General features: G+C 45.1%; 2 protein-coding genes across 3 annotated transcripts in view; one reads left to right on the forward strand and one right to left on the reverse strand.

Moving 5' to 3' along the window:
* RSPH14 (radial spoke head 14 homolog) overlaps positions 1 to 13,438 on the forward strand; it is a 79,330-nt gene that overhangs the window by 26,025 nt on the left and 39,867 nt on the right. The gene's annotated exons all lie outside the window — the stretch shown is intronic.
* GNAZ (G protein subunit alpha z) overlaps positions 1 to 13,438 on the reverse strand; it is a 51,385-nt gene that overhangs the window by 13,587 nt on the left and 24,360 nt on the right. The window lies entirely within an intron of this gene.

The following is a 13,438-nucleotide window of genomic DNA, read 5'->3' on the forward strand; positions in this document are numbered from 1 at the left end:
ATGCTGCAAATCAATATGAAACCATGTGCAGATGAGCCAGAATAAGCAAATGGATAAGGAGCGGGAGTGAAGGATAGTCCCCTTGAGAGAAGAGGCTATGAACATGTAGAGGGGGTGAGCAACAGACAAAGAAACCTACAGGAGAGGCGCCCGGGATTTTAGCCTTCCTGTAAGCTGCTGTTTCAAGTGGTTTTTGACACTGTTACCACTTAAGAGTTTCATTGCGTGTGTCTTTTAATTTTGTTTTCCAGTTCTAACCAGACCTGAGCCATTGGGAAAGTGAGGTAGCATAATCAATAACATATAATACATAATTATGAAATGGTTACTTTACTTCAGCCTGTCCAGAATAAGGCTTGAGAGTTTAAAACAAAAATGAAGGAACATACTTTCTCATCTAACCGCTGTAAATGAATGCAGTCACTCCAAATTCCTCTTTGGGTTTCCATGGAAATAGCAAATAAGGATGGTGATATTATAGGTGTTAATATATTCATAAACACAGAGAAAGATTATTTATGTGGCAGATGCTCTAGCACTGAAGCAGGCACAGTCAGGAACGTAAGCTTCTTGGCTCTACGCAAAAGCTCACATGTTCATGCGGCTGTTTCTCAAATGGAATAAACATTTCACAAATGAGAAGAAAACAATGTCCTTTTTTCTGATGCTATGAGCACCGTAATAATCAGAACACAGAACTTCAATGGCTGTTTGGGTGAATCTAGACTCACAACAAAGACAAAGATTAGCTGAACAGTAACACAGCCTTGCAACTTGGGTACTCTTACTTCATTTACAAAACAAGTAATAAAGAGGTGCCCCAGTACAGAATTGGCAGGTCTCCAAGACCCAGGGCAGGGCCAACTCAGCAAAGAAATACACAGCTTCAGGAATCATTCATTAACTTGCAGCTCACAGCAGAGGCAAGGACCAGAGCTCAATGCTGGAGCTGTTGCTTCCTTGTAGGCATGTATATGTTCCTGTGCTGGAAGTGGTGTACAACAGAATAAAAACAGAATAAATAAGAAGTGAAACACTGTAACAATAAATCTAAAACTGTGGATGAAATAATTTAACAAGATTTAAGACAATAGCAGTCAACAGGGGAGGGGGGGAAATCTGGCAATGCATTAACCTAGGAGTGGGCAGGTCACATGGGAGTGACAAGTCACTCATAATAACAACAACATTCGATTTATATATCACCCTTCAGGACAACTTAATGCCCACTCAGAGTGGTTTACAAAGTATGCCATTACTATCCCCATAACAATGACCCTGTGAGGTGGGTGGGGCTGAGAGAGCTCTAAGAGAGCTGTGACTGACCCACGGTCACCCAGCTGGCTTCAAGCCAAGGAGTGGAGAATCAAATCCAGTTCTCCAGATTAGAGTCCTGCTGCTTTTAACCACTATACAAAACTGGCTGTCACAGTGACAGTGTCACTCAGCAAGCAATTAAAAGCAGGTCACCACCACTCCTCCAGTGCTGCTATAAATCATATTCTTGTCCTTCCTTATAAAGCTACCTCAGAAGCTTCTATACTCTTTCTCTTTTGTGTGAAGGCTTCACACACAGCCACCTTTGCTATGGATAGGAAAGGAGCAAGCTACCAACTCTACCCCAGAATCAAAGCTGGTATTTGCCTATCCCAGGGAAAAATAGAAGTAACTGAATATTTTTCTCCTGCAGGGCAAATTACAGTTTGGGGTGGTGGTTTGCTTTGGGAAAACAGCAGAGGGAAGATTTTCCCATCCAGGTACTGCAAGCCTGCTTTGAAATGCTGTGATTTTTGTACAAGCTGCCATTTTGTGATTGGTTCCAACCACAGAGCTGCCATTTTGTGACTGATAGCTCCTTAGCTACTTGTAAAAAATTAAGTAGCTCCCAGAAACATTAAGCAGGACTCTGGAGAGATGGCATAAAAACCTCCTAAAGTCTGCACTCCTCTACTTTAACAATCAGCTTTACTACACCAAAGCCAAAGCAAGAAAGTCATACAGCATTTGAGAAAAGCATAGAAAGATGAGTGTCCTCTGACATCTCTAGGGAGGGGAATTCCAAGGAGCATCTGGATAAAGTCTCTGGTCCTAGCAGCTGATTTCTAACTGCAAGAAATAAAGAGCCTGATCCACTCAATTAAGGGAGAGGTATTCCCAAAGATATATGAATTCCAGCTCATGCTTTAAAGACCAGCACCCTGAAGGCAACCAAGCAATTACTGCAACGTTGGTCCAGTGTGCTCTCACCTCTCCACGTTTATCAGGGGACACTGAGTGGCAACATTCCGTACCAGCTGCAGCTTCCAGAGCTGCAGGGGTGCATTACAGTAGTTAACCTTGGAGGTTACAAAAGCCTCAAGATAAGATCTGCCTCAAGAAGGGGATCTCATCAAGAAGGGGGCCAATGAATGCCTCCCATCTACTACAGACATACTTCAAGTATACAACATATCAGGTTGAATGCATAGCTTTTTCAGCTAATAATTTTATGAGAGACCACTGCCCAAGGCCTTGCAGAACTGGGCTAGATGGTCCACTGGGCTCACTTCATATAAGGCTGCTGCTTACATAATTTTAATCAGGATTCGGACCGGTCACAGGTAATACCACAGAATTTTATGCCAAATTTTACTGACAAGTACAATTTATGTGTTAAAACAGTACGATATATATGCTAGACACTGAGGAAAGGTCTGTGGCTGTTCAACTTTGGAGAGTGCACATATGTTTGGAGGGTGGGTAAGCACCTCTGTCACTCACTGCAGGAGTGAGATGGAGTAGACTGGCACAAGAGCAGTTGTGGAGGAATCTAGTATGAATTGTGGCTGCACAGTTCAGAAATATATATTTTCAGTTGCCTACAGCTTCTCTCCTTTCTCTGCTGGTACATGTAAGATGTAATTACACACAATGTAGTAATAACTCCAAACCTAGCTGCATTTTAAAGCAGCATGGACTGCTTATATGAAGTAACAGTCTGAGGGTTAGACTAGCTCTAGCCCCTAATATTTTTTTTCTAATGTTGAATTTTAAAAATAGACTGAAATGGATTGGGTAATTATTTTCCACCCCACCTCAACTATTTGCTAATTAAATATCCATAATTAACCAACCGCGAAGCATTTTTTACTAAAAAACCAACCTGTAAAAATGATTTTCAGTTGTGTGTGTGTGTGTGAACTGGCATCATATTGCAGCCAACCTATGGTAATCCCGCATGGGGTTTTCAAGACAAGAGATGAACGGAGGTGGTTTGCCATTGCGTACCTCTGCATAGTAACCCTGGACTTCCTTGGTTGTCTCCGATCCAAGTACTAACCGGTGTCGATCCTGCTTAGCTTCTGAGAACTGACAAGTTTGGGCTATATGTCTACCAATATAGGACACACTTCTCAGGGCTGGATCGATGGGGAGGCAGGGGGGGTAGTCTGCCCCTGGTGCCGCCGAAGAGGGGGCGCCGGGCGCAGCTTCCAGTTCCGGGAGCGCGCCTGGGGAAAGGCGACTGGCGTGGGCGGCCTCCCGGCCGCCTGCGCTGCCTTTTGCCTTTCCCACAGGACAAGGGGCAGCCGGCTTGCCACGCGCCCCTTGTCCTGGGGAAAGGCGAAAGGCGTCGGCAGCCTCCCAGCCACCCGCACTGCCTTTTGCCTGCCTCGGGAGACTGGAAGGCTGCCCGCGCCGTTCGCCTCCCCCCCCCCCGCCCCCGCGGCAAGCTGGCTGTCCCGGTGCACTGCGGAGCTGGCGGCGGCGGCGCAAGTGGCTCGAAGGCTGCCCGCGCCATTCGCCTTTCCCCAGGACAAGGGGCGTGTGACAAGCTGGCTGCCCCTTGTCCTGCGGGAAAGGCAAAAGGCAGCACAGGTGGCTGGGAGGCCGCCCACGCCGGTCGCCTTTCCCCAGGACAAGGGGCACGCGGCAAGCTGACCGCCCCTTGTCCTGCGGGAAAGGCCAAAGGCAGTGCAGGGGGCTGGGAGGCCACCCGCGCCGTTCGCCTTTCCCCAGGACAAGGGGTGCGCGGCAAGCCGGCCGCCCCTTGTCCTGTGGGGCAGGTGAACTGCGCGGGCAGCCTCCGAGCCACTCGCACTGATGCCACCGCCAGCTCCGCGGCGCGCCAGGACAGCCGGCTTGCTGCGGGGGGGGGCACCCCAGTGTGATGACGTCATGGGAGTGACGTCATCACGCAGCGCCAGGAGCGCATGCGTGCACGCAACTAGCCTGACTACGGTTGCCCTGGGCGCTGGCAACCATAGATCCGCCCTGACACTTCTTACATCTGATGAAGGGGGCTCTAGTTCACAAAAGCTTTGTACTACAATAAATCTTTAGTATGTAAATCAGAAAGAAAGCTATTTCAGTTTATCCTTGTACCTGTACCTTTTTCTAGCACAAAAGTGGAGACAAAATGGGTTATGTAGTGGCACTGGATGATGAGTATTCGGATTATCGGGAGTGATTTTGCTGCATATTCTTAAAAGGATTATGTCATTTGTCATATTACATGAAGTTTAATGACAAGAGTAGCAAAGTAGCCTTTACAAAGGAATGTTAGATTTCCCATCAATATATTAATTATAACAACCCACTGCTTGAGGAGTGTCTAAAAGGTAATTAAATCTAATTAAGTGGGGGGAGAGAATGAGTTCTAACTTATGTTCCTCAAGTATAGGTAGGCATTAAAAGAGATTGACATTCCATCACCATGCATGTAAGGAGGGGCATCCTTTTGCTACTTTGAAAGATCATGAGGAAATATTAACACACATCCCTTTCTAGGGTCGCCAAGTCCCCTTACCTTCCTGGTGGGAAGGAGAGGGGGGGGGGGAACCTGGCAATCACCTTCCAAATGTCCTTACGCACACACAAAGCACACACTTGCTCCTGATGCAATGATGTCATTTCCGGGAGTGATGTGATTGCACAGGCAGGCCCCTGGAGCACTCCTGTGCTTTGAACCGGGCTGATTATTAAAGAATCAACCTTTTGGGGCTGAAATTGGCCCAGCACAAAGTATGGGAGCAATCCCAGGGCCTCTGCAATGACATCACTCCCAGGGGTGATGTTGTGCCGCACCAGGAGCGCATCTCAGGAGACCTGTTCACACATCTTCCCCACTGCTGGCCAGGTGAGTGATGGCAGGGGCAGAGGTTGTGGACCAGCAACCCCCCCCCCTTTTCTGTTCATAATACTAACAAAGGTTTCCTGCGACACTACTGACAAGTACATTCTGAGCTGCCAACCAGGATAGCGATGAGAAGAAGTTGAGACTAAGGCTGAAAACAGGAAGGGGAGAAGAAAAATTAGAATAGGAGAGAGAGAAATGTAAGAAATGAAGGCTAGGATTACCAGGTCCCCTGGAGCCCGAACTGGGGGATAGGGGCCTTCTCTTCCTTGTTGCACTGGATATGACATCATTCCCAGTGTGACAAGGAAGTGCTCCAGAGTGCCCAGGAGGACTAGGCTTACCAGTTGCGTGGTGGCGGTCAATCTCAGGGGTCTGCCTGAGAGTGGTGGCAAATCCTCCGGTGATTGCCCACCACCAGCAGGCAACCTGGAAAAGTGCACACTAGGGGCGCTTCTGACAGGATGCAACAGTGTCACTTCCTGAAGTGACACCATCTCGCCAGTCATGCTCCTGTGCTGCTTTGGGGCCAATTTTGGCCCCAAACAGGTCAGAATTAGTCTGCGCAAATCACAGGAGCACGCCCGTGACCAACATGATGATGTCACTTCCTGGAAGTGATGTTTTCATGTATCTCCAGAAGCATGCACACTTCACACACGCACAAGGAAGCACTACTGGGAAAATCCCAGGTCGCTCACCTCCCACTGGGAGGTTATAGAGATCTGGGAACCCTTGGGAGCATGCTGCCGAGCTCCTGGACCCATTCCTCGTGCCTTTTCCCCCTTCCAGACTCCATTGGGGGACTGGTAACCCTAATGAAGGTAGATCATGAAAATAACAGAACAAAATGAAGAAGGAGAAAAGTGTGGGAAAGAGGGAAAAGAATTAAGGCAAGAGAAGGATTTTTTTTTTTTTTACTTTGCTACAACACACTAACAGCTTTACAAGATGAAAGGAAAGGAAGAAGGAACAAAAGACTGCTGGAACAACAACCTTGTGAGCAGGCTGCATCCCGGCAATCACTGTAGCACCATCAGCTGTGCTGGTTGGTCTTGCCTTGCTCCAGTGTTGGCTTGCTTGATGGGTTTAACAGGAACCGAAAGGCAAGAGTTTACCTCAGTAAACCTTGCAGAAAGACAAGTGTAGCGGATAGCAGAGCTACTGCTATGTGTTCTGCCCCTAATGGCACAGTGGAGAAGTGTATTAGAAAAAATGCATTTGCTGCATGCAGTATGACTCCACCTTCAGGGACCCTCAAAAGCTGATGGGCCTGGGGAATTTTGTATCCACATTCCCCCTCTCTCAGCAGCCTTAGTCTTGGGAGAGCCTCCCCAAAAGGCGCTGGTATTCAGTAGTGGTGGTGAGTAGAGTACTGCCACAAAGTCCTGAACAGACCAGTTACTGTGCTTGGCCATACTGTGCTGGTGAGTGACTCTGTTGTTGGCTTCTGCAGTTTCTGTGGAGGGCATGCTGGGTGATTGTATTAATTTCTACTTATTAAAATATTTATATTTTGCCTTTCCATGATTCAAGGTGGCTTACAATAATAATGAGAAGTGCCCTGAAGACTGATAGCAATGCAATGGTTTCTGTTTCTTTCCCTTCCACAGGCTTGCCTTTCTCTTTAGATTGCACTGAAAAGGAACATAGTATGCAGTGCACTCAAGAGCTTGAAACTGGCACCCGGGCTCAGGGCTTGGGTGTGCTTTCAGAAGAAATGTTCCAGGTAGAAACAAAGAAAGGATTGGCTGCATGTTTCCAACTTTTGATCAGTCACTGCAGGTCCATCTAGCGCGTGCAGGGTATATCACTGTTTCAATATATCACTAGCATGCAATTTTTTAAAAACTTCACCACCCACCATGCAACAAAACAAAATGGTCTGATGGGTGGAGCAATAATGGCCTGATGGGTGGAGCACAGACATTACAGACAGCCAAAAAAATGAAAAAATGCCATTTCAGAAAAAAGGATCGAGGATAAGGTTGCCAGGTCGTTATCCTCCTAGGGGAAGGGAGAAGGAACCTGGCACTTACCTTGAAGATGAAGCTCCCGTGTTAGGCATGACAATGTCAGTTCCGGAAGTGACATCACCGCACCAGCAGCGAGCATGCTGCTGCGCTTCACAGAAGGCAAATGGGAAGTGATGTCATCATGCTCAGTGGGACTGTGCCCACGGTGTGCTAGGCTGGGTGATTTTTTGCCTCCAAGGCCCGTTTTCCCAGTGCTGCCCCCCACAAGCCAGGTGAGTGGTGGCAGGGGCAGAGGCTGTGAGCAGGGGATCCCCTGCCCCCACCAAGGGACTGGCAGCCCTAATCAAGGAACAACGAGCTTCAGAAACAGCAGTGGAAGGGGGTGTAGATAAAAGCTGGGACAGCAGGGGATATGCAACAAAGCTGTGAGGGAATGAACAACACAAAACAATAATGAAGGGAACTGAAACTGGAACGTTAAAGGCTGTCTGGAAGATACCTAAGGAAGTTACCAGTTTTAAAAAGTAAACCTACTTTTAACAACAAAGCATTAAAGCTAACATCTATAAAAACAGTATGACAAACTGGTTGCTCTGACTTCCGCCTCTGGGAAATTACAAGTAACATCACATTGCCCTATCCTTAAAAGCTTAACTTTAATTAAAATTATTTAAATGGGGTTTTCCCAAGTATAAGCAATAAGCAATAGTTTTCTGGATGGATTTTTCTTGGTGGAGGTGAGTTTAACATGGGACCTAAGAAAGAAGAATTCATCTTTCCCATTGTAGGCCCCAAATAATACGACACCCTCAAGATATTCCTACTCTAGCACTAAAATTAACGGCACGACTGCATATTATTTTTAAAAAGTCATGCAAACACCAGAAGGCAATATTTATTATATATTAATTTGTCCTTAAAACATTGCATTTGTTAGCCCTCTCAAAGAATTTCAAAAGGTTGGACAGACAATACTTCACAAAAGCTATGCTGATTCATTCTCAGTAGGGTTTGTTCCGACATGCTAAAAATATTATCTTTAATGTTTTCATCAGTTTACCTAGGACAGATGTTAGGCTAACTGATTTGTAATACCCTGGATTACATTTTCCGCCATCTAATCTTCTAGAAGGGATGCTGATTTTGCATATTTTTAAGAACCTTCAGCTGTATGCCACCTGGACCCAATAACTTCTTAGCATTTAATCTATCCATTATCCACAGAATGTCATCTTTTACCTCCTCAGTTCTTCCAGCACCCTTCCTGAAACAGCTACACTGTGTGTGTAGCTGCGCCACATTTCCACAGTGAAAACCAGCATCAATTCATAGAGTTTCTTTGCTATCTTCTGTCTTCCTTTAATAATAATTCCACCCCTTTGTCATCCAAAGGTCCCACTGCCTCCCTGGCCAGTTTCTTATTGTTTGCCTTAATGTTTTTAGAATAAGCTCCTCATATTCTCTTTTTGTCAGCCTGGATTCATTTTGCCAGAATCCATGCTCCTTCTTTTTCACCATCTGAGCAATGCTTCTACTTTTAAAGAAACCTTTTTGCCTTTTATGGTTTTTTTTACTTTGATCATTAAGCAAACTTCCTAATCTGTTCTGTGGATTCTAAGATTCCATAATTGTGAATTTAAATAATTTCCAAGCATCCTGAAACAATTTGTAACTATTTACCACAGCTTACTTTTGCATAAGCCCTCATTTGTAGAAGTTACTTCTGGAATCAAATGTGGCCATGCCACATTTTTTGGGGCAACACACCATTCACATAAATGCTGAACTTCAACAGCACTGGTATTGCTATTCCCACTTGGTGCATCTTCTCATGTTAGGGCCCACGCTTCACTCAAGATAACACCCATTATTAAACACCTTTCTCCTCTTTTTGCCTTCCTTATATATTTCTCCATTTCTTTCAAAATCAGCCACAGAATTAGACTTCCAAAATGCTTTTGACAAGGTTCTTCACCAAAGCCTCCTGGGTGAGCCTAGCAATCATGGGAGGATTAAAAACTGATTAAACAGCAGGAAGCAGAGAGTACAAATAAATGACAGTTCTCACAATGGAAGGAAGTAAACAGTGGGGGTCCCACAAGGATCAGTATTGGGGCTAGTGCTACTTAGTTTGTTCATAAATGATCTGGAACTGGGGGTGAACCGTGTACTGGCCAAGTTTACAGATGACATAAATTATTCAGGATGGTGAAAACCTAAGTCAATGGTTAAGAGCTCCAAGAGGATCTCCACAAATTGGGTGAGTGAGCAACAATGTGGCAAGTGTAAGATGATGCACACCGGAACAAAAAAAATCCCACATTCAAGTATATGCTAACGGGGTCTGCTGAGACTCAGAGCCATGCTACAAGTAATGAATGACACTTGAACGGCAAGTGAATAGACTCACGTGTATTCCTCCCTGTTCACTTGCCCGCCACTTGCACTCCACTTGATCACGTGGCATGATCACGTGGCGCTCCACATGACCACTTGGCAAAAATCTGGCATGACCACATTTGATTCCAGAAGTAACTTCTACAACTTGCCGTTCAAGTGTCATTCGTCACTTGTAGCTTGGCCCTGAGAGGGAAAGAGACCTTGGGGTCACAGTGGATAACTCAATGAAGTGTCAACCTGGTGTGCTGCAGCAGAGAAAAAGGCAAACTCTATGTTGGGGATGATTAGAAAAGGGTTTGGAAATAAAATGGCCAATATTATAATGCCCTTGTGGTACTATAATGACAAAAGGGCATGCAGTAACGCAAACAGCACAGATACTTCAGCTCTTCCTTTACTACATAAAATGCGATGAAAGAAACATAATGATTACTTTTCCTCCCAACTTGTTCCTAAACTAGTAGCTGCTTTCTAGCAATAAGAATGGCTTCATATGCCCCATATGGGGAGCTAGAATGTACATCAGGGTTCCTCAAAGTGGTGCCTGTGGGCACCATGGCACCTTCCAGTACTTCCCTTAGCACTTACCAAGCTTTTCTGAAAGTGGGGGGGGGCATTGTAAGGCAGGGTTGTCACTGGTTGTCCTCATTCAAATAAAAATTTTCCACTGGAGACTCAGGACTGCTGAACACTTTGGCTTTCCTTATTTAGTGTGTTGTCTCATTCCACCTTCAGGTTTTCCTTCTTCCCAGGAAGTGTAAGGAGAGAGGGATTCCATTCACCTCCATCTCCTATGGCAGCCATTTTAGAGTGGTGCTCACCACCCCCTTTCAAAATTCTAAATGTGCCAGCAGGCTTTAAAAGGTTGTGAATGCCTGGTGTACATAATAGAAGGGTCCATGACCTAATTTTCTATAGTTCCACTGCAATAGATAGGTTATGAATATTTTCTTGTAAAACAATTTTCCAAACAAACAAACAAACAAACAATTTGAGTTAACCTTTGGAATATCATTCCTGTGTCCTTCATTTTGCTCTAGATCACCATTTTCTCTCATTTCCTTCAATGGCAGTAAACATTTGTTTCCAAATAAATTCCCATTATATTGGCAACTACCCCATTCTGCCAGAGCCAGGGGTGACAAGCCTCTGTTGTATGCAGTAAGGCTGCAGTACCCATTTCAATAAATACCATTTCTAAGTATCTCATGCACGGCTTGATTTCAAACATATGGGACAAGGCACACTGGCAGCAGCTGCCGCTGAAACAAGCATCCCACCAAGAGTTCCAACCGGCTGCTGAAGTTAGAAGGTGCAAAGGAGGGCAGCAGGACTCCAGCACTATATCTTTAATAGCTCTGTATAGCCAAATGGCACACTAGCAAGTGCAGCCTCTTCCCTCCACAAAACAAGCCGAACCAGTCAAAATTCCTTATTCCTCTGCCTCAAATGCAAGTCCACAATTCAGTCTAACCAGGTATAGGGGATCCATGTATTTTTCTTCTCTTTGGCTCCTAAGCCACTTGGTTTTCTTGTAACTAACAAATCCCCCCAAACACTTTGTTTTTCCTTTTGAAATAATGACACAGAATATATCTGTAAACAGCCATCTGACATTTTGTGTGCATGAACTTCCATGATCTTTTATGAACTCTCTCTCTGTTTATACTCCTAACAAAGCCAGAGGAAACATCACTGCCTACCTTTGAAAGGCCTCAAACATGGAAGGGCACTGGTCTGCATGACTCAGTTGTTCTTCCCTTAAACTTTCATTTTATACTCACATTAAAAAAAAGGAAAATGAGGTCAGAGGAAAACATGCACCCCCCCTTCCAACTGAGATTGTTATCCCCTTTGAACACTGAAGGTACAGCACAGAAATTCATTTCATAACTGAGTCAAACATGAAACTGGTATGGTATATTGTTCGATCCATAGCTGATAGTGGTTGTTGCCCTTTACTTGTTATGTGACAGTCTCTGGGAATGCAGTATGCCTGAGAATTATTTTTAATGAATCCTCCTTCATGTCACAAGCTCCCTAGCTCCATTGCAAGAGTTTAGAAGTGTCTGAGACACACACACAGACTAATGATGGTAAAGCTCTGCTGGAGGAAATCTCTCAGTGCACTTACATGTTCCATTATGAGGACATGTTGTTATGGAAACAGAGAGGAAAAGAACTGGGGCTGTTTAAGTAGAAGTTGTTTCTAGCTTAATGTGCCAAACTTGAGAATCAATGTGGTTTAGTGGTTAGTGTTGAACTAGACCCTGGACCAAATCTCCTCTCAGCCCTAAAGGTATCTGGGGGTGACCTTGGACTAGCCACACTCTCTCAGCCTAACCTTCCTCACTGGGTTGTTTTGAGGATAAAATTGAGGAGAACCATGTACACCACCCTGAGATCTTCAGAGAAAGGATGAGATAAAAATGGATACATGGAAATTCCTTGAACACAGGTATAATACCAAATCACTGCAGTTCCAGCAGACCTCTCTCACCATGCAAAAAATGAGGCCAGGTGCTCACCAATGTACACTTACTAGGGTGCTCCCATGTGCATCCCCGTCACTAGCCAATGACATAATTTCTGGTGCAATCTGGAAGCAATGGGTCACACCAGGGGCCGATTCTCTAAAAACTGGCCCAAAACGTAGTGTCTAGGGCCAATTTTTAGAGAATCAGCCCCTAGCATGACTCACTGCTTCTCCGGCATGCCAGAAATTACATCATTGGCCAGTGACGTGGAAAGTGTGTGCACCCATTTCAGCCACAAGCCTCCCGGTTCCCTGCACCTTCCTTCCAGCCAGATGAGCAGCGGCAGGGGTAGTGGCAGCAGGGGATCCTGTGCCCCCACTAAGGGACTAGCCATTTTGGGATTACCCCAGTCCTCACTGATGCAAAAAGACCAGTGGGAGAGAATTAAGAACAAAGTAGCGGGTATGTATCCACTCCACTCGCTATCTGAGGGTATGGAGGGTCTACATAGTGCATTGGGAAGAGCTAACATAGGAATCATTTTACCTGCGCACGCACGCACGCGCACACACACACACACAGAGTGGATGATTTGGCTTGGATCCAGCAATACACAAGCCAGAAACAAATAGGCTTAGTGCAGTACTACTTGTGCAAGATTTTGTGTAACACTTAACGCTTTTCTCTCTATATATTACAGTGCCCCGAAATTAAGATCTTGCACAAGTGGAAATGTAAGGAGGGATACAGTAAGTCTGATTTAGCATAAACAGCCGCCATGGTCTTTTTCTTGCACTTCCACTTGTACAACAGCCCTAGCACTTGCAGAAATTTTGCACTGAATCCAACACTGTGGCTCTATGGTCAATTTAGTGCTCTGCAAAAAATGCTGCATTGACATCCCACAAACCCAGGTAACATCATGGTAACTAAAACCATTAGACTTGTGCCTTATCTTCTAGGGACTGCTTTTTAAATCTGCAGATAGTCTGACAAAGTTAAACCATCTCTTCTTCCCATTACCCATTACAGTACCAGTTGAAATGATACTCAGTTGTTTCCCACCATTAAGATCTGTCTACCCCTGACTCCAACTACTGTAATTGTACATCATGTATAAATGGAATAGTATAATGTTATATAATTGCATCCTACAGAAAAGGATGCATTTCCCCCATTACATAAAAGAGCCTGGTTTCAAAATCTATAGGCTATATTTCCTGTAGACACCAAACATAATTATTCGTGCCATGAACATATTGCCAGGAACACCGAGCTCTTCTTCCTGTTCCCAAAGGAATGAATGTATCAAAGACTTGGAAAGGATTTCCCCATGCTTCCTGAAGCACCCCAGGAGATCAGAAAAGGAGAGACAAAAAGGGAACAGTGTGGAGAAGAAAAGTTCTGTTTCTCTCATTTCTGCACTCTTCTTGTATCTCCCCTTGCTCCCTATGAAGAAAGCCAGCAAGAAG

Source organism: Eublepharis macularius, chromosome 13, assembly GCF_028583425.1.
Source record: "Eublepharis macularius isolate TG4126 chromosome 13, MPM_Emac_v1.0, whole genome shotgun sequence".
Classification (NCBI taxonomy): Eukaryota; Metazoa; Chordata; class Lepidosauria; order Squamata; family Eublepharidae; genus Eublepharis; species Eublepharis macularius.